Genomic DNA, 25,348 nt, shown 5'->3' with positions numbered 1-25,348 from the left:
CTCCAGTTATCTAAAGTTTTTTTAATGCAAACTAATCTGGAGTGACAGAAATCAGATCCTTGGTTGCCTGAGTGCCATGGGGCAGGACTGGGGGGAGGAGATTACGAATAGGTGTAAGAAACTGGTGTTGCACAGGTGTATTCATACGTTAAAATGTATCAGACTGTACATTTTGAACATGTGCAGTTTGTTATGTATTGGTTATACATCTATAAGTCTGTGAAAACACTAAAAACTAAGAATAATCAACCTTACCAACTCTTATTCAGTCCTCTGTAGAAGAAGCCAACTGGATGGGTAGTCCATCTTCATGCCAGGATGGAGTATTTGTGTTCAAGAAGGGTTTCTAAACAAATAGGAGGTTAAAGGGCTATTGTAACTGTCCAACCCAGCTACTTTTATCAAACTACATTAATCATTTTTTAAAAATTTAAAAGGGCTATTCTTTGGTACTAGTGGAGAAAAAATAGCAATTGTAGAATGATGTATCTGGGCTTCTCCACTTCTGCTATCAAGATGGAAGCCTCTGAGATTCCAGGCACCCAGCCCAGGGGTGAGTGGTGAGCTCTGGAGAGCTCTCTTGGACCATTTGAAGCTCCCAGCTGGGAAAAGGCATCTCTCCCCTCCCAAACTCAGCCTCTTACCCTCGGTTGGCTAAAAAGTTCATTTGGCTTTTCCCATAAGATGGCTCCAGTAGTACTTCATTGCCTTTAACTTCATTCAAAACAATTGTGTTAGATTGTACTGTGACTGCTGTCCTATCAGCATGCATTTTTTAAAAAACTTATCGAACTTGGTGAATTTTTGTGCAGCCATTTTAATATTGAAGATGGAAGGAAATATGCAACATTTTTGGCATATTGTGCTTTATTATTTTAAGAAAGGTAAAAACACAACTGAAATGCCAAAAAAAAGATGTGTGCAGTGTATGGAGAAGGTGCTGTGACTCATCAAATGTGTCAAAAGTTTGCGAAGTTTCATGCTGGAGATTTCTTGCTGGACAATGCTCCACAGTCAGGTGAACCAGGTGAAGTTGATAGTAATCAAATCGAGACATTTACTGAGAACAATCAATGTTCTACCATGTGGGAGATAGCTGACATACTCAAAATATCCAAATCAATGAAGTTATTGGTGAAAATGAGAACTGTGTCCTTTATTTTAAACAGACTTGTGGTCCACCCCAATCTCTCTCTGGTCTGTATGACCCAGGCCACTCCTAACTGCTCCTTCTTATTTATGGTAAGGGCTCATCTCTTCACCTGACCCATTTGTGGAAAAACTACAGATCCCAGTGCCTTACCCTGTGACGGGAGAGAATTTAACCAGTGTGTGGGATCCCATCATTGCTAATCCAAGTCTTGTTCACCAGCACAGAGTGATAGCTGGGTCACATGCTAGATAAAATACAAAATCCACGCCCAGTCTACAGGCTTATGCCTTTCACTGCTCCTACTTCTCCAGGTGAGAAAATCCTAAACAAAGCAATATACAATGTAAAAAAATTCCTAAAAAGAGCTTAACTCACTCTCCTTTCCTCACCAGTCTCCTTTCCTCACCTTTTCCTCACTAGAGACTCTTCTAAACACGAGATGGCTGTATGAGCGTAGGCACGTCACGACGTATCAGCCCTTGACTTCCCAGCTGTGGGAAGGGAAGATGACGTACACCCACCTGGAAGGCCTCATTCAGTTCTGTGCAGACAGACACATATGTTCCCAGGCCTTCCTGGGTTTGCAGTCTGGGAGGAGTGGAAGACTAACCATCCTGAAAACAAACAAACAAACCAGGAAGCATTACTAGAAAAAAATGCAATTAAGGGCTCAATTATGTGGTACAGACACTGAGTGTTCCAAGAATTTGGCGCCCAGTCATTCTGGAGGCCGGAGAAACAAGTCGGGGCTCCGTGGAGAAGACGTGATGTATTAGCGTGGTGATTCCAAAATCCGTTGGGGCAGTGGCTAATTTTCCGGGCAGAAACTGTGTCTTCATAATTGTACTTTTTCTCCCTAGAGCTCCTTGTCTACACCATGAAATGTCACTCCAAACCCAGTTTGTCTTGTCCTCTTTAGTGGGGACCCATGCATGCTAGTCCAGGCACGCCGTAAGTGCTTTGAGAGCCTGGCCACTGCTCTGTAGTTCTGGGTTCATAGGTGCTGTGTGTCAACACCAGGGCCGATTGTAGTATTTATTACACAGCCCTTTCCGAACTCTTTTCATAGAACTGAAGTAAATATCAAGTGCGTGGTAGGGGCAGAATCCAAAGGAAAAACAGGGGCTGGAGAGAAAGCTCAGGAGACTGGAGAGGAGAGGACAGTGATGGTGGTACATACACACCACAGCACACATGGAAACCTGCATGTGTGCCACTCTTTGTGGTCCTCAAGGCTTTTGGTAGTTTTATCTGCTCATCTCTAAAGAACTTCTAATCTGTTTGCTGTCTTTTAAAAATCCTTCCTTGACTCTTTATAATTTGGGGTTCCCCTTGCTGAGGTCATTAGAAAATTGAGTTCAGCATGGAGTGGGGCATAGATGGATGATTTATAAAATATTTCTTTATCACTTAAATTTAATTTTCCTCGAAATGTTATTCGCCATATTTACTACTGTAGTATCAAAGTTCAGAGCATGGTTAATGCTGGTGTCATAGCTGGCTGAGGCTAGAGGCCCCAGTGAACACAGACCTGCCTGAACAATGTAAAAACAGGGGACGTGATGGCTCAGGGGACTGGAGCTTGGAGCTTGAGTTTGCCTTCTGATTAGGCTCTGTGCAGAGCAAGAAAAATGTAGCATGGCATTAATGACCCCAACCATTCTTCACTGCTTCCTCAACCTCTGCCCTTTGCCGTGTGATTTTGCAGTTTGAGTAAAGAGGTGAACTCTCTTTCCCCTCCGCTTGAATCTTGGCTGGACGTGTACTTGCTTTGGCCAGTTGAATACAGTGGAAATAACAGTGTGCGCTGTCAAGCTGAAGCTTTGGGAGGCCCAGCACATTCCTGCTGGCTCTGCTCTGGCTCTTGCTCCTGCCCCGTGGCCAGGAGGATGTGCCTGGGGCAGCCTGCTGGAAGGTGAGCCATAGAAACAGAGCTGAGACAACTGATCATCCAGACCAAGGCCAAAGCAAGCCGAAGACTCCACGTGTGTGCGAAAACCCAGCCAAGATCAGCGGAGCCCGGCCCATGTCGACCGAATCCCAGAAACTCGAGAGCCCCCTAAGTGCTCATGGGCTCATGCCACTCAGGTGGAGGTCGCGTGTTCTGCAGCACCGTTGTGAGAAGAAGTCACTCATGCTGATGGTTCACGGGGGCCACAGAAGGGGAGGCTGGTGTTCAGCTGTGGCTCCCGGTCACCTTGACACCCTGGCGTGGGGGGGAGTTGTCAGAGTTCACGCTCCTCCCACTTGTCAGTCCTCTCTGACTTCCTGGGAAGCGGAGTTGGCCTCTTGGGGCTGACAAAGTTCCCAGAAGTTCTTAGGTGAGTGGGGGGCACTAAAGTCCTCGAGGTCAAGATACTCTACCTCCTGCTAAGAAGGGATGTCTTTTTAGGGATGAAGTGATTCATTAGAAAAACATAAAAGAGATACAAGTATATTTTATAAGTAGGCTATGCGGGTTACACTGTATTTTCAGGAAACCTGGGGAGGTGTGTGTGTGAGGGGGGCAGAATAAAACAAAACCAAAACAACTAAACCTAGTGTAATTCCTCTCCTAGATGTGGTCACATTTGGGTCTCATTCATGCAACAAGTATTTGTTCAGCAACCACTGTCAGCCAGACAGTCTTTGGGATATTGGAGCTACAACAGGAACAAAATTCAAAAACTTCCTTAACTGTGGAGCTTCTGTTCTAGTGTGGGGAGAGGTGTAATAATCAATAAACATAACAAGTAAATCAGACAATATGCTGGAAAGTGATACATGCTATTGGAAATAAAAAAATAGCATCAGGAGCACCGACTCCCAAAGAGGGTTGGGGTTACAACTTGAAGGTGACCCTTAAGCAAAGACTTAGGAGCTGAGAGATAAGTGTGTTGTGCAGAGATCTGAGGAGAGGGTCCAGGCAGAGGCAGCTGCTGAAGTTCAGGCCATCGTGGGATCCTGCCTCATGTTTACAGATTAGCGAGAGGCCAGTGTGGCTGGACAATGTGGTGGGTGGTGGAGGAGAAAGAAACAAGTTCCCAGGGCAGCATTGTCTCAGGTCTTGAAGGCCTCTATGAGAACTTCACTTTGAACTTGGGGAGAAAATGGCAGTCTTCAGAGGGTGTTGAGCACAAAGACTTCATAACCTGACTCAGCTGTCTGCTGGGGGCAGTGAGACGGCTGCAGGGGTGGGGACAGCCAGTTAGGAGGCCACGGTGGCTTGGTCACTGTACCGATGGAGAATGTGGTGGGAAGGGGCATGGATTACTGGTATATAGTAAAAGTACAGCCAAGAGAACGTGTTGGTGGATGGGATGTAAGGACTGAGAGAAACAGGGTCAAGGACAACTGGGCTCCAGAGATTGGAAAAATGGGGCTGCCCCCCAGCTGAGACAGGGAAACCGTGGGATGAACAGGGTTCAGAGGACAGACAAAAAGGTCTGTGTTATATACATCAGCGTTGAGCTGTCTGCTTGATGTCCAAGGAGAGGTAACTCTTTATCAAGTGACACTGTGCTGGGACCCAGCTTTCTGGATTCAGTGAAAAAAACAAGGTTCTCCTTTTAAAAACATACAGGTGAACACAAAAAGCCATGGCTTCCTTGTATTCTAGAAGGCTGATGATGATTAATAGCTATTTGCTTTAATTTGCCCTTTAAGTTAAATCTCCATTTTATTGACCTAAAGCTTTGCATACACGATTTAATTATTCTTTATCAGGATACACCCAGTTACTTTTTCCAAATTAATTTTATTTGGTGACAAGTTACCCATCAATATCACAAAAATCTCTCAAAGCACCCCCTACATCATTTCAAATGCAAAGTAATGACAGTGAGGAAACCAACATAACATCAAATTGTATATTTAGTGTTTTAATTTTCGTTAGACCTAAATTTATTTTATTCATTCAACAAGAATTTGTTGAATAAATGCCATGAGCCTGGGACTGTGCTAGATACCAGAGTCCAGAGATTTCATGAAAACAAACCAAGCATGTTTTGTTTCCTTTCGGAGCCTGGAGGAGACTCTGGTGGGGAGTAAATGACTAGCCTGAAATACTCACTATGACAAAACCAACTGCTACAAATAGGGGTGGGACGATCGCTGGGGAAGCACTGGAGGGACGTGCCGTGTCTCTCTCCTTTGCTCCCCATGCGAGTCCCACCTCCAGTTTTGTGGTTGATTCCTTGAGTTACGATTTCTTAGATTCCACCCTTCTTCCTTCTACAAGAGGCAGAAATGGGTTCATTAGATCACAGCTTGTGGGTTGCCCTCCCAGAGAGCAACAGCGTTTCACCCCAAACCAGTGACCGCTCAAGCTCAAATCTGGCAGCACCGGTGGTTGTTGGGAGTGAGCCTCCTCAGTTCCACATGAGTATGGCTGCCTTCTCCCTCCCAATACGGATCACACTGTGGGCCTCCTCTTGCTTTCTTTCTTGGACGCCTGGGCCTGCTCCTAGTATTGTATGCATTCACCAAAAACCATGAAATCACCCCCAGATGCCCTACTTTATAAAATGAGGTCCAGTCCCGAACACGTGTACATGGTAAACTGAGGCAGGTGTCTGTTCAGAGAAGGACCTAGGCTCAGCATCCAAACCTCAGCTCCACATCTTGATACCCAGTGCCTTAGGTGAGTTGCTTAATTGTCCTCTGCCTTGGTTTCTTAATATGAAAAAGGGTTTTATATTAGTAATAGGGTGACCTTGGGGATTATAGGAGATAATCCAGGTAAAGTTTGACACAAATAGGTACTCACTAAATTTTAGGAATTTCTATCTTCTGACTTTGATCCTGGATTTTTACAAATCAAAATAGGGTGAATCTAGAGCTTAAGCTGATCGTGTGATACACAAGAGCTGTGTGGAAGGCGTCCAGGTAAACCCCCAAGAGCTACCTTTCATGATCCTAGCTCCACAGTATATGCGGCATCAGGAAACAGAATATCTAGAAATTTCACAAAATGACCACTAGGTGGCAACATGTTGTCGTAGTTACTGTCTTCACTGTCTAAATTTGTGATGAGACTCCTCAGAGGTGTCATTCACCTTCTCTGATAAGTAAGATGTTATCACCAACAAAAATGGACTGGCAATTGTTATCATTTGAAGGGGAAATGCTCCAGTGGCTTGTTGTTTAAAAAATAACATTTTGCACATGTTATTCATGTGTTTGAATCATTTACACTTGCATCGAATGTTAACTATTCCACTCTACCATTTACTCTCTAATCAAAGTCTCTTATGTGTTTGATTTTTAAATGCTCAGATTTAACTTGGTTGCCTAAAAAAGCTGAAGAATTTAAAAAATGTTCATCTACAAGATTCAAAAATTTTGTGGTACGCACTGTGTTCATTTGCCATACTACCAGCTTAGGGAAGACAACTAATAAAGAAGGTTTTCATTTTCATGGATTTTATATTCTTAGGTCAGAGACTCAATAAAGAAAAAAGTCAGGAATAGCATACTCATTATGTAATGAAAAATTGTGGACTTTCCACAAATATCAATCATTTTTCTAAAATAAACTTCTATTTTACTTTTTTGGTTATTCATTACATTGGTAATGTGTTTATTTGGAGAAGCACAAAAATGAGTGAAAAAGAAGTTGATAAATCTGGGAAGCAGCTATCAATGAGAAAATGAGGAGTGAACGAAAACAAGTTTCTGCCTGAGGAAGAAAACATTCCTAGTGATGGGACCGGCATCAAACAACTCTGTCCTCAGGAAGGTCTTACTTAGGTTTGAAAACAATTAATTATATATCAAAACCACCATGGGGACAGAATTTGGGAAGTATTTGGGTGAAATGTTGTTACTTTATTTAATATCCTTTTGAGCGCATTATTGAAAATGCCCTCACCCAATCGGTTGCTTACTTACATTTACCATAAAGCATTTAAATGAATGGGGAGGAGCTGATGTTAACGAGTGAAGTTCCAGAACAAGTGTGCGCCTTGCTCCTGAAATCCCATTGGCTACAACGAAACAGTATACTCCTAATGTACCCACAGGCTAAATCTTTACTTTTTCATTACCACAGTCATTAACAATCCAACTACTGCCTGTAAATTAACCTGGGGCCTATTATGAAATTAGCATTCTCAAACTCCTGTTTTACAGCAACCTTTCACAATCTCTTTTGCTGTTGGTTAGTCACGGTGCTGGGTCCCTGTTGGAAAGGAGGCTACACTGACTACAGAGCATGTTACCGAGGAAGGCCCACCCAGCATAAGACTGCGGTTACACTGGGAGTCACCCTGTGGCAATGTATAAATATTTGTAAAAGTGGCAGAGTAGGGTTTTATCTATTTGTTTTGCAAAGAGTACACTGTCAACACATGAATGGTTTATTTTTTTTTAAATTTTTTTTATTGATTATGCTGTTACAGTTGTTCTATTCCCCCTTTCATTCCCCACCACCCTACCCCCCCATCCCCACCATTACCCCCCCTTTAGTTTATGACCATGTGTCTCAAGTCCTTTAGATTCTATATTTCCCATGCTATTCTTGCCCCCCCCCTTATATTTTCTATCTACTGTCTATGCTACTTACTTTCTGTACCTTCTCCCCCCTTCTCCTCCTCCCACTCCCCTGTTGCTAACCCTCCTTGAGATCTTCATTTCTATGTTTCCACTCCTGATCTAGCTGTCCTTCAAGTTTGCTTTCGTTTTAGGTGTGTTTGTTAATAACTGTGAGCTTGTTGTCCTTTCACTGTTCATGTTTCCTTAACTTCTTTTTCTTAGATAAGTCCCTTTAACATTTCATATAATAAGGGCTTGGTGATGATGAACTCCTTGAATTTGGTCTTATCTGAGAAGCACTTTATCTGTCCTTCCATTCTAAATGAAAGTTTTGCTGGATAGAGCAATCTTGGTTGTAGGTCTTTGGATTTCATGACTTGGAATACCTCTTTCCATCCCCTTCTTGCCTGTAAGGTCTCTTTTGAGAAATCCACTGACAGTCTGATGGGGACTCCTTTGTACATGAATGGTTTAGAACCATTTTCAGGAGAGTTGCTGAGAGCTGGGAGCATAGCCTTAGCAAGGACAAAGTGCATCATCGTTCACCAAACAAGTATTTATTGACTCCGCGACACGGGGCTCAGGAATTCACTGTCGATGATTCCATCAGACTTCGTCCCTGCCCTCGCCACTGCTCACACAGTCCAGCAGGAAAACACACAATAAGCAAACAATTGCGGTGTGTGTGGTGATGACGGGCCAGCAGACAAGTGGAAATTTAAGACACAGGAGGATGGTTTACCCAGAGCACACGCTGAGATCTAAGCCTACTAACAAAATGGCTTGAACATGAAAAACAAGGAAACACAAACAGACCCTAACTTATCTCATGCAATGAATTAAGGATTTTTTAGATCATCAGCAAACAGGTTGCACTACCAAGTTGCTGGCACCCTGCCACCTGCCAGGTAGCACACAATGGATTAAAGACACTCTTTATCTGGACCCCACCTCCCTGACTCACTGAACTGAAGCTCCAGTGCACACCCCGTTGCTCACGCCTGTGAGCAGTGCTCACCACCGCTCGGTGCCGCGGTAGGAGGTACCTCTCTAGAAAGCCGAGGCACTTCTGTGCAAACTAGTGAGTTGTGTGCTTGTTAACTATCAATTGCATTATTTTTCCAAATCTGTTTATGCCAGTTCTAGTCTACATTTTAGTTTTGTAATTTATTTAAATACTATACACACTAATGCAGCACAGAAATGAGTAGTTGTTTTCACGAAAAATATGTTGAATGTTTTGCAAAGACTCAAAGGTTAGTAGCGAAAATATTGTTGCTTTCAAAATAATAGGCAAGAAAACAAATGAATTAGTAAAGATCTAGAAGGGACCTGCACTTAGATCGTTTCACAAGCCTGAGGTTTTCCTTTTCATTAAAAAAAACTGAATGTGGACATTTTAGGCTATTCGTATTTTAGTGTGTTTATCTAGAATCAAGGTGATGCACTAGAGTCAGCCACTTACTCAAAGACCTGGGCACTGCCTCCAAACACTGATGCATAAATGTACACTTAATACTTTACGTTACAGTAAAATGTTTCAAGTATTTACATACCATTTTTTATAATTCAGCCATTTAAACTAACTTTTTAGATTCCACCACAGTTTTTATTCACTGAAAGATTCTTCAAAGAGTGGTCAGACATCCCCTGCTTCCATTTCTTTGCGTTTCTAACCCCTTGACGCAAGACTTCAGCGGCCTCAGACCACTGCCCTGGAAACCTAACCCTGTTGCCTGCTCTCACCTGTCATTCCTTTCCTTTCCATTCCCTGCTCAACCCAAGTTCAGGCCCCACATTTTGCAGAAGCCTCCCAGCCAGCCCACTGCCTCTGGTCTGCCCTGTGCATGGACACCAGACTAATATTCCTCAAGCAGCTTGGTTCAAGTTGTACAAGTCCTACCTGAAAAGTCTATGGGGTCTATCAGGAGTGGGTTTGACTAAAGGGGTGGGCAAGGAAAAAATGATAGGGAGGGAGATGCATGGAAGGGCTTCACAGCCCAGTTAAACGAGCCACGTAGACCAAATCTGAGATGTTAGCAAAATATTCCAAACTGTGCTCAAGGGGAATCCAGGAAACCTGCAGCCACATGTGAGGAATGCAGGTTGAAAGAGAAGAGGAAAACCATAAAGGGAAATAGGATGGGAGGAGGAAATGTGGAATATAGCACTGGATGTAGGCACAGTGATAAGAAGATCCTGAATAGCAAGGAGGAGGGCTGGGGTTGGCTTTCTCTGGGCTATCCAGTCTGTGGCCAGGGGTTGGGGTTGAGTTTAAAAGCTGCAGTGCCTTCTCGGTCTTCTTTCTATCTTAGGAGACTCCTTGCATGTACTCTGCATGGGACTGTTGACCAGGATGCTCTTTCTATCGGCCAAATGATGAGCATTTGAAACATGTAGACCAATGAGATTTTCTATCTTGGAAATCTGAACCTCAGCGGGGAGAGTGAGACTGCCAGAGTCGAGTCACTCCAACATCAGTACCGTGGTCCTGCTCCTCGGTCTCATGTCCAGTAGAGCCACCCGATTTCTCCTCTTTCTGAGACCTGGTTCAGTCTTTCCTTTGATTTGTCACCTTTTGCAGTTAATTGACCCAGTTAATTCTGGTTGGGGCAGTTTCTGGGGCACGTTACCTGAGAGCACGGACTGACTCTTCAGCTTGGAGACCGACCCCGCCCTATGCCTCAGGAGCTTTTCTGTCCAAGCATTCAATGATCCCCTACAATTTGGAAAAAGAACTACACATTCCTCACCACGAAATTCAGGCCTCCGAAAATATAAGAGCAATCGATCTCTCAAGTTTTATTTCCTACCATTTACCTACATACATCCTGCTGTCTAGTCAATAAATTACCATCTGGGGTAAATTGTTATAGTCAAGACTGACAGTGAGTCCTGCCTCCTGGTACCCATGCCTTTGTGGGGTCGCTTCTGCATTGACTTTGGGCTTGGCCATGTGACCTGCCTGGCCAAGGGGACAGACATCGGTCAACATGACAGAAGCAGAAGCTTGAAGAGTCCTTGTGCATTGGGGCTTCCCCTCTTAGAACATTGCTGCCACCCTGTGACGAAATCCGGCCTAGCCTCTTGGAGGGTGACAGAGCGTACCCACCCTGGGAGAGACCCAGCTGTCCCGGCCCCCAGCAAGCCTGCAGCTGAATCTTCACGAGCATCCCAGAGAATCAAATTTTGAGAACTGATAAATAATTGTTATTTTAAGCAACTAAGTGTTAGGGTACTTTGTTCCATAGTGATGGATAACTGAGACAGAAATTGTTCCCTTCTCCTTAGTCAGAGCTACAGGCTCACGAGATCCATTGTTTATCTTCCAGCCACCAGTCTGCCCACCTGTCTCACAATGACAAAACATGGGTCTGCGGCAGCATCCTCCCAACTTCCTGCCACAGGGTCCTTGCTGCCTCTCCAGGCTCCATTAGCTTCCTCACTGCTCCTCTAGCCACTGCCTGCTGCCTGGTCACAATGTCACGGCCACATGGCTTCCTTTCTTCATTATAGCAGCACCTGCATAACCAATTTCCATCTCTTACAAAATACGACCATCATATTTTTTTATGTAAGGCAACATTTCTAAAAGATGACTGTCCATGCCACCTGTTCTGTGAACTTTTCCTCCAGTACCAGATGGGCTTGCTCCCTTGTCTGAAATCCTTGCAGAGCTTTGAGCCTCTCTCTTGGTGCTAATGATCTGCATCATATTCTTCCCTGCCCTGTCGTTGTCTTCTGGGTGGCCTCCCATGTGGCCTTTTACCAGATATTAGGGTGCTCGACTCTGATGCTCCAGTCCCTGTGCGTTCCTCCTCAAAGGGGGTCCCCATACCAGGAGCAATGACATCACTTGGGAGTTTGTTAAAAATGCCAACTCTCAGACTCTATCCCAAAAGTATTTAATCAGAATCTGCATTTGACAAAGGCCTCCAGGTGATGGGAATGCATGTCAAAGTTTCAAAAGCGTTGCTTTGATGCAGTGGCTGATGTGCAGCTGCATATTAGAATAATGGAGGGACTTAATAAAAATACCCCAATGCCTGGGTATCGCACCAGCTGAACTAAATTAATTTACAGTCTGGGTTGAGACCCACTGTTCTAAAGTGGAATTGGCAGATTTAGCAAATTAAAATACAGGACACCCGGTTACGTTGGAATTTCGACAGTAAAAACCTTTTAATATAAGCATGTCTCAGGTATTGCATGGTGCATACTTATAGTCAACAATTCTTTGCTGCTGACCTCAGTGTCTAATTTAATTGAGCATCCTAGATGCTATCTGGCAGCTCTGCTCTAATGCTCAGTCCAGGGCGGTGAGAAGTTTTCAAATACACCGTGCAGCAGAATCACTTTGCAAGGCTGATCAACACAGAACCCTAGGCCCCCATCCTCAGAGTCTCTGGTTCAGGGGAGCTGGGGGGAGGAGCAGAGAGTTGTATTCCTGACAAGTTTTCTGGGTGAAACTTTTGATCTGGGAAGCACTTTTGAGAACCAGTGGTCTAGCATTAGATCTGTCTGAATGGCTGCCTTAAAGGCATGCAAATGAGTGACTGGAAGAAAACGGCTGAGCATATAGTGTGCCTGTCTTCATCAGCGGCAATGAACAGGAAAAACACTGTATACTGGAGATGAGGATTGTGATGAGGTCAGGTATCTGGATGAGAATTTCCCCGTTGTCCATACTGAGCTTTAGGGGCACTGCCCCGCCCAAGGTCAGTCTGAAGCCTGGCTCATCCCTGTCTAAGAATACGACTCTAAACTGGAGCTGGCCCATAGAAATGAAATGTGAGCCACAAGTTGTTTTTAAATGTTAGAAGTTGTATTGCAATATTTAAAGAAATAGGTGAATTAATTTTAGTAACAGGTTTTAACTCAATATGTCCAAAATATTATCATTTTAATCTGTAATCATTATAACTACCCATAAGATCATTTACATTCTTTTTTTTTAATCCTCACCTGAGGACATTTTTTATTGCTTTTTTTAGTGGGAGAGAGGACAGGAGCGAGGAAGAGAGAGAGAAACATCAATGTGAGAGAGAAACATTGGTCAGTTGCCTCCCTCCATGCCCAGACCAGGGACTGTGCGCACCAGGACAGGGGCCTGTGCCCTGAATCAAACACAAAACCATGCAGTTACCTGACGACGCTCCAACCAGCCACACTCTCCAGGGCTACATTCTTCTTTTTTTCACACTAGATCTTTGAAATCTACTGTTTATTCCATGCTTATGTCACATCTCAATCCAGACTAGCCATTTCCAAATGCTCAATAGCCATGTGTAAGCCAGTGGCTGCCTTCTAGGGAAAGGTGCTGCTTTGAACTATTGCCTGACCCTGAACTTGAGGACATGGCCCAACCTCGAACTTATTACCTGGTCCAGGTACCTCACTCTTCTCTGACCACAGGCCACACTGGAAGAAGAAGAGTTGTCTTGGGCCACACATTGAATACACAAATACTAACAAAAACTGATGTGCAAAAAGAAGGTTTAAGTAAAGTTATGATTCCCTGTTGGGCCACATTCATAGCCACCCAGGGCCTCAGGTGGCCCGCAGGCCGCCAGTCGGATGCCCCTGCAACCCCAGAGCTGTGCTCTCTGTTGTGATGTGGAATTAGGTTTGAGGGCCTGAGACTTGGGTTAAATTTAACCAGGATCATTAACTAGATGAATTTTCGGCTAAGATTTCCACTGTAAACAATCTGACAGGGTGATTGGCAGCCTCTCATTAGAGAGGCGTACTGATTAATTAACACAGAGCTTAATTAATTTTGTAAGGCAAAGAACAGTGTTCCTTTGCAGTGAAAATCAATATTGGAATACTTGGAACCCGTTTTCAGAGTTAATTTCACTCAAGTATTTAACTCACTTTAAATTCACAATTCTTACTAAATGTTATCTTCTTCCAACTATTAAGGTAATTGGGAATATTTATGATAGTCTACCTGAAGTTATTTTGGGAAGACTGTGAAGTGTAAATAAATATATTCTTTTTATTCTTGCATTGATTTCAAAAGCATATTTCTATTATTGTATTTATCAGAATGTAAAACTATATCGTTAAAGGCAAAGATGCATAGAGAAAGTGGGAAAATCCCCCTACCAGCACCACTTTGGGGAGGAATTGTCTCAGTGTTGTGCTCAATGAGCATTTAAATCATTTGCCATTGTCAAAGTCTGGAGAATTGTTTCCTTAAATATTGGAGTGAGTCTTAGGGGCTCCCAGAAAAAAGTTCCTTTCTTTGGCATATAATTTAGTGGTAATCTAGACTCAAAATAAAGCAAGAACGGGAGATTTTCTGCAGACTGCAGAAGTAATTTACTGGGAAGGTCTGAAGAAAGCTCAGAGGTTGGAAACTGGAAGGGCTTGGATTCTCCCTTTACCTGGGAAAGAGATGCGATTTCAGCCAAGAAGCTCCCAGTGGAGACTGGGCAACATGGTGGCCTCTTGGACCATCTGAAGTCTGGGCTCAGACAACAAATGAAGATGTCCAGTTCCCAGAGGAAGACCATGAGGAGTGTGATTTTGACCAGCTGGGCAGCCCAGAGATACACAAAGAGTTGGGACAAAATGGGAGTTGTCCTTATAAGAAATGGCACTCTAGGACAGTCCTGTAGAGGATGTAAGAACTTACTACAAGACCAGAAGCCCAGGGAGGACTCAGGAGCATCTTCTTTTTTCCTCTGCTAAACCAAGAGCTAGAACATAGCTTGAAGGGTCCTAGCAGGGCAAAGTGAAGAGAGCAGAAAGGAAATGACTCTGCCCTGAAAGGGTCAGGGCGGGCTGTGGGAAGCAGGCTCCGGACTAACTGAGCGTCCCGCCCCACCTGTAACCCATGACACGGGGACTCTGCATCTGTGAGAACTGTAGTTTACTTTAGCTTGCAGAACAATTCTGTCTAAGGTGATTTAGTAGTTATTTGGTCAACCAAGTGTTTATGTAAATATCACTCATTTAAGACCCTCTTTAAGGCATAGAGAGGGGAGTGGTATCTCCTTAGGGCTCAAGTGTAAGGTAGTCACTGAGCCCCAAAGTCCAGGGAGAATCAGTGATGTGGGACCGTGGAGATGGGGTACCAGAGGGAGAATTCCAGGGTCAGCTGTGGATGCCCGAGGCCCTCTGCCCACTTCTGCCCCTGCAGTCGGCTGAAATGTTACCCCCCAGGTATCTGTGCCCACTTGATACCACACATGCAAATCTCAAGCACACAAAGGGGACTTTTCTTTGCTATTAAAGATAAGATGTGACCTTTGGTCACTCACTGTTTTCAGGAAAAAGATGCAAATTGATTCCATTCCAGATTTTAAACTGATTCACCTGTTCAGCCTATCCTAAATATTTTCCTGTTTGATTTTTAATAAATTTTTATTTCACCCTTCATCGTCATGAAAACATATATATGTACATTTTAAATAGTTCCATATGAGTCATGTTCATTATTTGCTTAGACTTCTGGTTGAATCTTATATCCATGGCAGTACAAAACTTACAAAGGAATCCGAGACTTCAAAGGCTATGTACATTGTTTTTCTCCAAAAAGCTTCCCTGTTTTTTCTCACACTCTGCTACCTCTTCCTTTTCTTTCTATCATCTCAATATTTTATATGTCTACACTCATTCCTTTGCTTATTTCATCCAGTTCTATGATTTCCTTATGCCTTTGATAATTCACATATTTATTTATATACATTTATATCCAGCTTTGAACTCCGGACTCACATATGAAAGTACCTCAATGTGAAACCTCTCCACTGGATATCTAGGAAGCATTTCAGTCATAAAAGTTTGAAACAAAATGCTGCCTTTTCCTCTAGAACTTGATCTTTCTTTTATTATTCTATAAAGTTAAGGTTGGAATTACAGTGGTGTGAACAGATTCAAGACGTAGATAAAGAAAGTTCAGCTTATGTGGCTTGACAATACATTAGGTTTTCTCCTATTTCAGCAGACGCCAAACAAAAGAAAACAAAAAGGAACAAAACAAAACTTGCGCTGCTGATATCGTCCTTCCCAACCATGGGCAGAGCAAGGATGAAGGGGGAGGAGTGGAGCAAAGGGGCTAACACCAACCCCTCAGGCTTTTCTAACACAACCTTCCCACGGCCTTATTCTAGCTTCGCATCCCTTCTCTCGCCATCGAAATACCTGAATGAGGTGTTTAGAACAGACATCTCAGCTCTCACACTTTCCTCTACCTCTATCTACAGGAAGGAAAGGGTTCACAACACAGAGGGAAGTGACCTGTATCATCCCAGCTACTGCTAAATCAGAGTGGACGGAGCTTACGGCAGAGAGAAACGTTATGAAAGTCAAAACATCGTAAGTCCAAAGGAATATACCAAACTGCCTGCTTTCAAAGGGTATTTTTGAGAGAAAGAGAGAGAGAGAAAGAAACATCTGCTTTTGCCCAGAGAGCAGCAACAGTTCCAAAGCATGATGTCCAGGGCTGAACTTCAACTGGTTTACGTTGGCTCATCTACACCAGTTGGTTATGCCTGGCAGCTATTCTGCTCGGTTGGTGCCACTGTTCAAACCAGTAGGGACATATTTTGAATGTCATCCTAGTTTATGTCATAGTTTCTGTATCTATTATGTGAAAGGAGTCTTAGAAAAGATTCATGTGATCGGACAGACTTGAATAGACAAGCAGACACCCATATTGTTCACAGATATTCGCTAAGTACTTTACTAATGAACTTATAACAACAACCAGAGTTTCGTTTCCTACGTCTTCTCCTTTCTCTCTTAGCAGAGATGGACAAGAAAAATATATTACCTGAAACTTTGTCTGCTACACAATTTGCTCCCACCTCTCTGCTTTGTCTCCCTTTCTATCCTGTGGTCCAGCTGGACTGGTCTACTTGGTAGCTCCCCAGTCTGTCTGAACAGGAACTTGCTTGGAGACTTCCTTCGTCTCAGCTCCGCAGGCTCCCATGCTCTCCCAGGATAATGCAGTGCTTATCCTGAAAACCCAGCTCTCCTCCTACCCACTCTGGAGCCTTCCTTAGCATTATCAACCAACTGTCAACATTCTCTCTTAGTCATCTAGTACTTACTAGCTCTCCTGCTACTCACTGATGGTTTGTTGCTGAGGATATTTTAATTTATTATGCAATTGCATTTATCGTTATCTTCTATGTGCACGTGTGATTTAAGTGTTTAAAATACAAATTCACTGAAACTTAAAACTACAAAAGTCAACCCCAATGGCCAGCACTGCAGCTCACATAGAGCAGATGGATTGCTCTCCCAGGAGGGCGAAAGACTGTTAGATACGCTGCATCTTCCCCAGCTCAGAGTTTGGTCTACAAGACTCAAGGGCCCATAGAGGTCCATTCTGTCAAGATCAAATGCCTTGTTTTTCGGATCTGCATTCTCCTCTCAGTCCTACAAGTGCCAGAAAGCATAGGAAGGCTGTAAGTTTGGGGGAGAAGGAAGAATTTGGATGACCGTCCAACATCAGGAATCCTTAGGGTGGCTTTGTGCCACAGGAAGAAAACAGAAAAGAAGAGAAAGATGGGCAGACACATCAAACAAAAGAGAGAGAGAAAATGGACCATGTCATCTTCATCCTTTTGCCATGCCTTCTTGATTTTATGACTTAAACAACGAAATACATAATAATAAAACCTCGTTAATGTTTGAATTATAAAGTAATTGAGTAGCACAGCTGTGGTAGGCAGAGTGAGGGCCCCTCGAAAATGTCCATGTCCTAAACTCAGAGGGGGGCTGTGAATATATAGTCTTACATGGCAAATGGGCTCTGCAGATGTGATTAAGTTTAGGATCTTAATAATCCAGGGAGATTATCCTGGATGATTCATTTGGGGTCAATGTGTCCACAAGGTCTTCCCACAAAATGTTCCTTATGGTGCATGTGGTCATAAGTTAAAAAGGGAGAGGCAGAGGCAGAGAGAGATGCTGCTGGTTTTGAAAACGAAGAAATGCAGGCAGCCCCTAGGAAAGGATGGAGAGAGCGAGAGAACAGGTTCTCACAAGAGCCTCCAGAAAAGATCGCAGGCCTGCTGAGGTGCTGCTGATGTTGGCCCAGCGAGTCCCTGGTCAGACCTCTGACCTATGGAACTGCAAGATATTAAATGTGGCCACTTGCTACAGCTGAGCCGCCATAGGAAACTTAGGCAATGACATGCGCTATTGAGCGTCTTGTGGGAAGACCTAAGTGGGCGTCCAGTGAGAGTTGGGGAGTTCAAGGTAAGGATTCCAGGTGTACACTGAATAAAGTGAGACAGATTTCTAGGGCAATGAGGAGGGGAAAGGGCACTCCAGTCTGTGGGGATAAATGGAGAAAAGAGAGTGGGTTCGCGACACTGCCAGACAGCCCACCCTCTAGCCAACAACACGACAGCATGATGGCAAGAGGCGAAGGGGGAGGGTTGGCTTCTCTACCTTGGGGAGGGGCTAAGGCTTTAAATCTAAGGTCATGAGGTTACGAGGGGGCACTGATGATTAACAAATGGTGGAGGTGGAGCTGTGTGTGTCCATCGTATGTGTTTGTGTGTATATATTGAGGGGCTGGAATGACACAGCAAGATTTATATTTAAAACATGTATCACATATAATTTCCCTTTAGCAAATAACTCCCAAGCAGAAATAAATGACAATAATCTCAAGTATGAGCCCCAGTCTGAATGTCACAAGGTAGAGGCTCTTATGTGGCCCCCAGATTTACAGTCAGGGTTTCTTTCAGCCTGGATGAAAGTGAGCTCCAGGGCGGGAGACTTCTGGGCCTAGGTCCCCCTCTCCGCTAGCCCCTCCAATCAAGAGGGCTTACTCAGGGGGCTGCAGATGGTGGTTGGGGGATGCTTTAGTCCCTGCACAATCTCCACCAGGCCTGCCCAAGCCATCGCAAAAAATGCATAATTTGAATACTTTATTTTAAAATATGATGACCTTAGGTAAAGTGCGAGGAAAAGCAGCTTCAAAGTCTTTGGCTATTTAAAATAATGTGTAGGCATGCTGTCATGAAAATAGCGATCAGCTGCTAGAGTATAAGAGAAATCCATACACGTCAGTCCCTTTTGCCCCAGTTTCCAACTTCTAAGGAACTTCACTGGAGTTTTGTATTGCAGGATGGTCTATGGATTCTCCCAGGCAGCACTGGGTAGGTTGCTAAGATTTCATAACCCCACATTCTTGTTCATCCTGAATAGTTCCCAGTTCCCCTTCATTCAAGATGTACTCAAATTACCTGGGGAGCCGTACATTTGCAGGACTAGGAAACAAGACTTCACACTGATTCGAATTCCTACTTTCAGAGAGTTTTCCATATGCCCCCACAAAAGTGCACAAAAATCTCCCCTTCACCTCTGTTCTTGTCAATTTCTTCCGGGATACGATGGGGTTTAATACAAAAATTTTCACTTAACCATTATTACTTTTAGTAACTTTATCAAAAAATACGTGAAATACCGAAAATCACTTAGTTCTGTGGGGGCTGGAGTACTCACAGGCCATTATCCTGTGTTTACCTGAATTAATGGGGCACATGTTTTTCTCCAAGAGAAGCGCAGGCCAGGCAGAGAGGTGACGGGGTCTGGGAGAGCGGGCTGAGCCACAGGCCAGCTCTGCAGGAGGAAGTGCTGTGTTTATGGGACCAACTTGCAAATGCAAACACAAGCAAACCAAAGCAATGTTAACAAAGGACCCTGGACAGCTTGATTTCTCCAGTGTTTACAAGGCATCCCAAACATCCAGGGCTTAGGAACATGGGCTGTGAGCACACACTTATCTAGTATTTACTAGAACCACAGGGGTAAGTTCACCAAAATTTACCTAAGAAACATCAAGTTTTTCTTCTCCACTTGGGCCCTAATCCTCAAGTTCATCACACACCCACACCATTTCTTTTCCTCTTATGAGCTTGGGACTCAGTAATCATAGGATTCCCGGTAAGATTCTGAAAAGCTATTGGATGATGGGGTCAGCGGGTGGGTTGCAGTTTTCCAACTCTGTTCAATGTAGGGTGGGCAGAGCAAATAATTAGGGAAGTCGTTTTCCTCAGCCCTAAAAGTGAACGAACTTTCAAAGGCACACCGGAGCCAGCCCAGAAGAGTTCCCAACGGTCAAAGCTAGAACAATTTGAGCAACAAAATAATGTAGTACTGAATTCTAGCTCAAAGTATAAAATAAATATACATGAGTCCATACTGATATAAATAAATGATTGAATAGATAAATAGGGGGACAGAAGGAACAAACCTTCCTTGCAGAATAATTCCAAACAATATACGTAGCTACCCCACCCCACCCCTCCAGGAGTTTTACTTTGCCCACCCTCGTCTCTTGAGTGTGGGCTGAACTTAGTGACCTTCCTACAAAGAAGAGAGTAGGGAAAGGGAACAGCAGTGACCCCACCTCGGGGAATCCTAGCAGGCTGTACTTTAACTAGGTGACTAAGGTTAGCATCACTTGTACCAGATCACGTTGTTACCACGCATCCCCTGATAGATGCTGTGAGGAGAAGCGCACTTGACCTCTGTGGTCTTCTTTCCCCAAACCCATAACTACAGGCTAGTCATGAGGAAAACATCAGACAAAACCAAAGAAAGAAATCCACAAAATAGTTTATCAGAATTCTTCAAACCCATCAAACAACTAAACAAACAACTAAACAAAAAGCAGAGAGGGCCAACGAGATGCCACAGACCAGAGGAGCTTAACCAGAAAGGACACTAAATGCAGAGTGGAATCCTGGATGAGATGAACAGAAACATATTAGGGGAAACCAGTGAAATATGTGAAAAGATGAGTTTAGTTAATAGCTACAGGCAATGTTAAGTTCTTGGTTTTGGCAAATGTACCATGATGATAATGGAAGACAGGAGTATCAGGGGGCACCGGCTGAATGGTGTAGGCAACTCTGTACTATCTCTCTCTGCACCTTTTTCCTAAATCTAAAATGATTCCAAAATAAAAAGTTTAATTATAAACAAGAGAAATGCTACTTTACGAACTTAACCATCTCCCTTGTATTTCTCCTGAGAGGCGTGTAGTGCTTGCGACTTGAGTGTTGGAAAGCACGGAGCGCACCCGTGCTGCGTGGGGCAGGCAGCGTGCGTAAGGCGCGGTGGGGGCCCAAGCTCCTCCCTGAGTCACCCGGACGCCGGACTTTTGCCCCAGCGCGCCCTGCGGGGGCGGAGTCCAATCTGTCCGGGACAGCGGAGCTACCAGCGCCCTGCGGGTCCACCCAGCGGGAGAGCCCAGGGTGGTAGCAGCGCCTGGACCCCGCGCGCCCTGAGCGTCCTCCAAGGTAGGCGACCTGCGACCCCGCGGCGCGCGCCAGTTCACCCCCTCAGAGTGAGTGGGCGTCCAAGGTGCCCTTGGAGCCCGTTCCTCCAGCGCAGCTCGGTTCACCAAGGACCTTGCCTTGTAAACAGGTGGGGAGATTATCCCTCCTGGTGAAGCTCTCTTCTGCGCTCTGATTTCTGGGCGAGGAGTTTCTGCTCCCCTGGAAAGAGAAAGTCGTCCCCCGCCCCCCTCCCGCGCACTCCTGGAGAAAGGATCGCTCCTCATTCGCCTGATGCACCCCGGGTTATCTAGGTTACGGCCGTGCAGTCCCTTTGCCGGAGGACCCCACGATTTCCCCTTGCTAAACTCAGGGCAGAAAACTTGCTGTCACCTGTGACTTCCCTCGTCGCGGCTCCGGCCGGTCACTGCGCCCGCCGTGTATAAGAGCACTGACCAATGAATGGATGAAGGTGCTGGCTTCTGTAGCTGCAGGTGTAGCCAGAGAACTGCCGGTTGGCCGTCGGTGCTCTACCGTCGTGGAATGTTAGAGCTGGGAGTTGTGCAAGGGGCAGTGTTGCCTTACTGAAGGCAGGGCAGGGCAGGGGGTGCGGGGGCTGTTTTTAGATGAGATGGTGAGGTCGCTCTGGTTTTCGGCCTTCTTCGTAAGGAAAATAAACATACAGGGGTGGGCAAAAGGACCTTTACTTTGCCGTCGTGATGTCTTTTGAGCAAAGCCTATTGTAATAATCATAATCTGCCTGTCTTTTTTCCATACGAACGAACAACTGCAAACCTACTTTTGCCCACCCTGTGCATATATGTGGATCAGAAGAAGCAGCGGGCCCCGCACGTAACTGAAGCTGTATCTCTTCACTTTGACGCTACCACTGTTTTATTTTATGAATCCATGCCTCCTTTACTTTCTTGGTATCTGTGGCCTAGATGAAGCAGCTAAATACAGAAGGGAATGACTATATTCTGCATTTGCTGTAGGGACTAGATAACCTGTCCTTTTGATTTTACCTAATGCTAATTAAATATTCAATTCTGTAGAAGTCTGGCTTTCCAGAAATCTGAGATGAGCTGAAGTCTCTGGTACCTGGGGACAGACACAATGGGTGCTGTTGTTTCCTGTTGCTAGGCTGTCCCCTCCCCCTCCCCCAACTCAGAGAGTGAAGGTCATTGACCCAGAGGAATTTGTGCCTAAGGCAGGCAATGCCCTTCCTTCCCTTGGCTCCTCAATTTACAGAAAGAAAGAAAACAGTTCACACTTCCTGTGACCCAGGCAAACTTCCCAAGAAGGAGCCTGCCTTTGTGATTTGCTAAATGACTTACACCTGCTCCAACTACAAAGCGGCTTTTGAAATCAATAGACACTATTTAAATTGTGATATTCACCTCGATGATTCCATGAATGTATAAAACCATGTTATTGATTAGCTTAGTAATTTACAATGTGCTGGACAGCGAGTGGGCTTGAGCCGTAATCCAAATTCTGGCCAAAGATGAAAAATGTAGGCTAGGTTTGGCCAAAACTGAAAAAAAAAAAAAAAAAAACAAAGGAGTTGTATGTTTGTCTTTGGAATCAGTTTCAAATATTTTGAACTGAGATATTTACCTCAAAATTATATGGTCATGTATGGACTGAAAAAGTTTGATGGCAAAATGTTACTATCAGTTTAATAACACGATTAAGTGAATGTACCAGTGCATTTCACTAAGCACAAAAAATCTGCCTGCGTTTGGAAGGCAAGAACCTGTGTGTGTTTCCACTCAATTTTAGAAGTATTCGGTGCCCCTGGGTTTTCAGCTTGTTCATGCATTCGTCAAACCCATGTTTGTGGAGCGTGCTTTGCACGGAGCACTGTGCTCTGGGTTGGAGACACAGGGGGATCCAGCCCTGTGTGAATAATGCACACCCCTGTCCTCACCGAATTTACACGACATTGGAGTCCCAAACACACAAGACCGCAGATTAGAAAACACATCAATGATCATCAGTTTGACAGTGACTTAAACCACATTAGTTTCAAACCACGTATTCTCTTACACTGATTTCAACAGTCAAATCCACAATGAAATTGGTAAACAAACTCGTATGTTATTCTGGTCAGTGTTCTCACTTAGGTTGTGGAAGAATTTAGGAGTCCTATGTGTCCTGGGTTTAATATTATGGGATATTGAGATATTAAATTTAAAATAGCTAAATTTCATGCAAGTTACATAAAAACTAAACTTTTAGCAGTGGGTGCCAATAATTTAGAGGAAAAAGTAAATGAATGAAAAATTTCAAATTGAGAAAATTCTATTTGTTATTTTTTCTTATACATTAAAAAAAACAACTGCACTTTCTTTGATCCTGGAGGAAAAAGGTAACTTTATTTAAGGCATTCTTGCTTTTTTTTTTTGCTGTTTTTAATAAATAACTTTACTAGAGCAGTAATTTACATACTGTAGAATACTCTGAAGTGTATAATTCGATGGTATTTAGTAAGTTTACAGAATTATACAACCATTACCACAATCCAGTGCTAAAGCATTTGTAGTACCTCAAAAACATCCACGTGTCTGCCTACCGTCCCTTGCCCTTAGCCCCAGACAGCCATGACTCTACTGTCTGTCTCTTTAGACTTGACTTTTCTGGACATTTTATACAAATGGAATCATACAGCCCTGGCTGGTGTGGCTCAGTGGACTGAGTGCTGGCCTGCCAACCAAAGGGTCACCTGTCTGACTCTCAATCTACGGCACATGCCTGGGTTGCAGGCCAAGTCCCTGGTCAGGGCATGCGTGAGAGGCAACCACACATTGATGTTTCTCTTCTTCTCTTTCTCTCTCCGTTCCATTCTCTCTAAAAAATAAATAAATAAAAATAAAAAAAACAAATGGAATCATACAATATATGGTTGTTAGCATCTGGCTTCTTTCACCTAAAATAACGTTTTGAGGTTCATTCAGGTTGCAGCATGTTTCAGGGGCTGGTTCCTTTCAGTTGCTGACTGATGTTCATTCCGCTATATGGTGGCAACTCGTTTTGTTCCCCACTTGGCGGATACGTCTGTGATTATGTGGAGGTGGTAAGACAGATACATTGGTCTGCCTTCCACAGCAGCATAATGAGAAAATCACTGATGAGAGCCAATCTCTGATTATGTTTATGAAAAATGTATTCCTGGTATGAATTACTGACCTTTTCTGAATGGGTCATAACTGTGATCTCTCTGCGATATTCCCACGAAAATCGTGAATAGTAAATCTCATGCTGATGGAAAGAAGCATCAGTCACTTAGTCTTTCAGGTTGGACTTCGAAGATGTTTAACTCTTCACATTAATATTTGTAAAAAAGATTCATCTCCTTTGCTACATTTTCATCCCGAATGTATACATTTAGAATAAGGGAATTTTGATGATTATTAGGCCCAACAGTGATAACTGAGTTACTCTTCAAAACATGAGCTCTTCTTGGTAACACATTTTAGTGGCGCAGTTAATATAAAGCATGAATCAATCTGTACCCTGCAGCTAAAAATTAAGAGGGAGTGTATCTGAATGAATATGTCTTTTAGTTTTATTACTCTGTTATTTTCGTGACCTAAAGACTGAAACTGATGTAACTATTCATTTATTGACAGAATCAGGCACTAGTTTGAGCTTTTAGATTACAGAAAATCCAAAACCAAAGAAATGCCACACTTTTTTTTCTCTGCGATATTTTTAGGAGCTAGGCCAAAGTTATAAGTTAGCCAGGTTCCTACGAGGGGTGCTGTTCTTCTGTGTGCAGTCTATAGAGCAAATACGCATTCTCTAACACCGCGGAAGCGCTGACTTTTGTTAGGTGTCCCTCTCTCAGCAATCAGGACGCTTGAATGCAGTTCAGTCAAAGCTGTTTGCTTATGCACCCCCATCCACCCTGCTCTGTGCCAACTACTAAGAGGCAAATTCATTTTTAGGAGGTGACACTTGACAGCTTATGCTTAAAGATCTCCTTAAGGAGATTTCTCGAGTTGAGGAGAAACCTTCTATAAAAAAGCTGGCAGATTCTGGGAAACCAAAGAAAAGACAATATGTCTCTGAATGTCTGTAAGTGATGGCTGGAGTTGCAAGTTCCTATAGGGAGGGGGTGCACTAACCGAACTTGGAGGTCTATTTAATCAACAACTCGGTGTGCAAAGGATTTTTATCTTTAAATTTCTAAAATTCAAAACCAAGGGAGTCTAGGTTAAATAACACAGTTTTCCAACACTGACTCTGCTTCTTTGGAGATGAGTTTTCTGTTGGAAATATCAGAACAACTTGCTGGAACTACTGGGCGGGAACGCTCCTCTTTTGATTATCTGTTTGGGTGCATTGATCAGTCTCTGCTGGTAACTTCTTTTTTCTAACTCGGTACAGATTTGAACATTTCCAGGACAGGTGCATTTGT

At 43.8% G+C, this 25,348-nt stretch overlaps 1 protein-coding gene across 4 annotated transcripts in view; it reads left to right on the top strand.

The window, feature by feature from the left end:
* Positions 1 to 20,822: 20,822 nt before the first annotated feature.
* CCDC68 (coiled-coil domain containing 68) overlaps positions 20,823 to 25,348 on the top strand; it is a 44,522-nt gene continuing 39,996 nt past the window's right edge. For all 4 annotated transcript variants that reach the window (XM_053664275.1, XM_037151986.2, XM_037151984.2 and 1 more), the window contains exon 1: positions 20,823 to 20,946. The gene's annotated coding sequence lies outside the window, so the exon portion shown is untranslated. The remainder of the gene's footprint in view (positions 20,947 to 25,348) is intronic.

The sequence above is a fragment of the Artibeus jamaicensis genome, unplaced genomic scaffold, assembly GCF_021234435.1.
Source record: "Artibeus jamaicensis isolate MK-2021 breed Jamaican fruit bat unplaced genomic scaffold, CSHL_Jam_final contig_354, whole genome shotgun sequence".
Classification (NCBI taxonomy): domain Eukaryota; kingdom Metazoa; phylum Chordata; class Mammalia; order Chiroptera; family Phyllostomidae; genus Artibeus; species Artibeus jamaicensis.
Note: the sequence above shows the minus strand (reverse complement) of the source record. Positions and strands in the feature narration are given on the sequence as shown.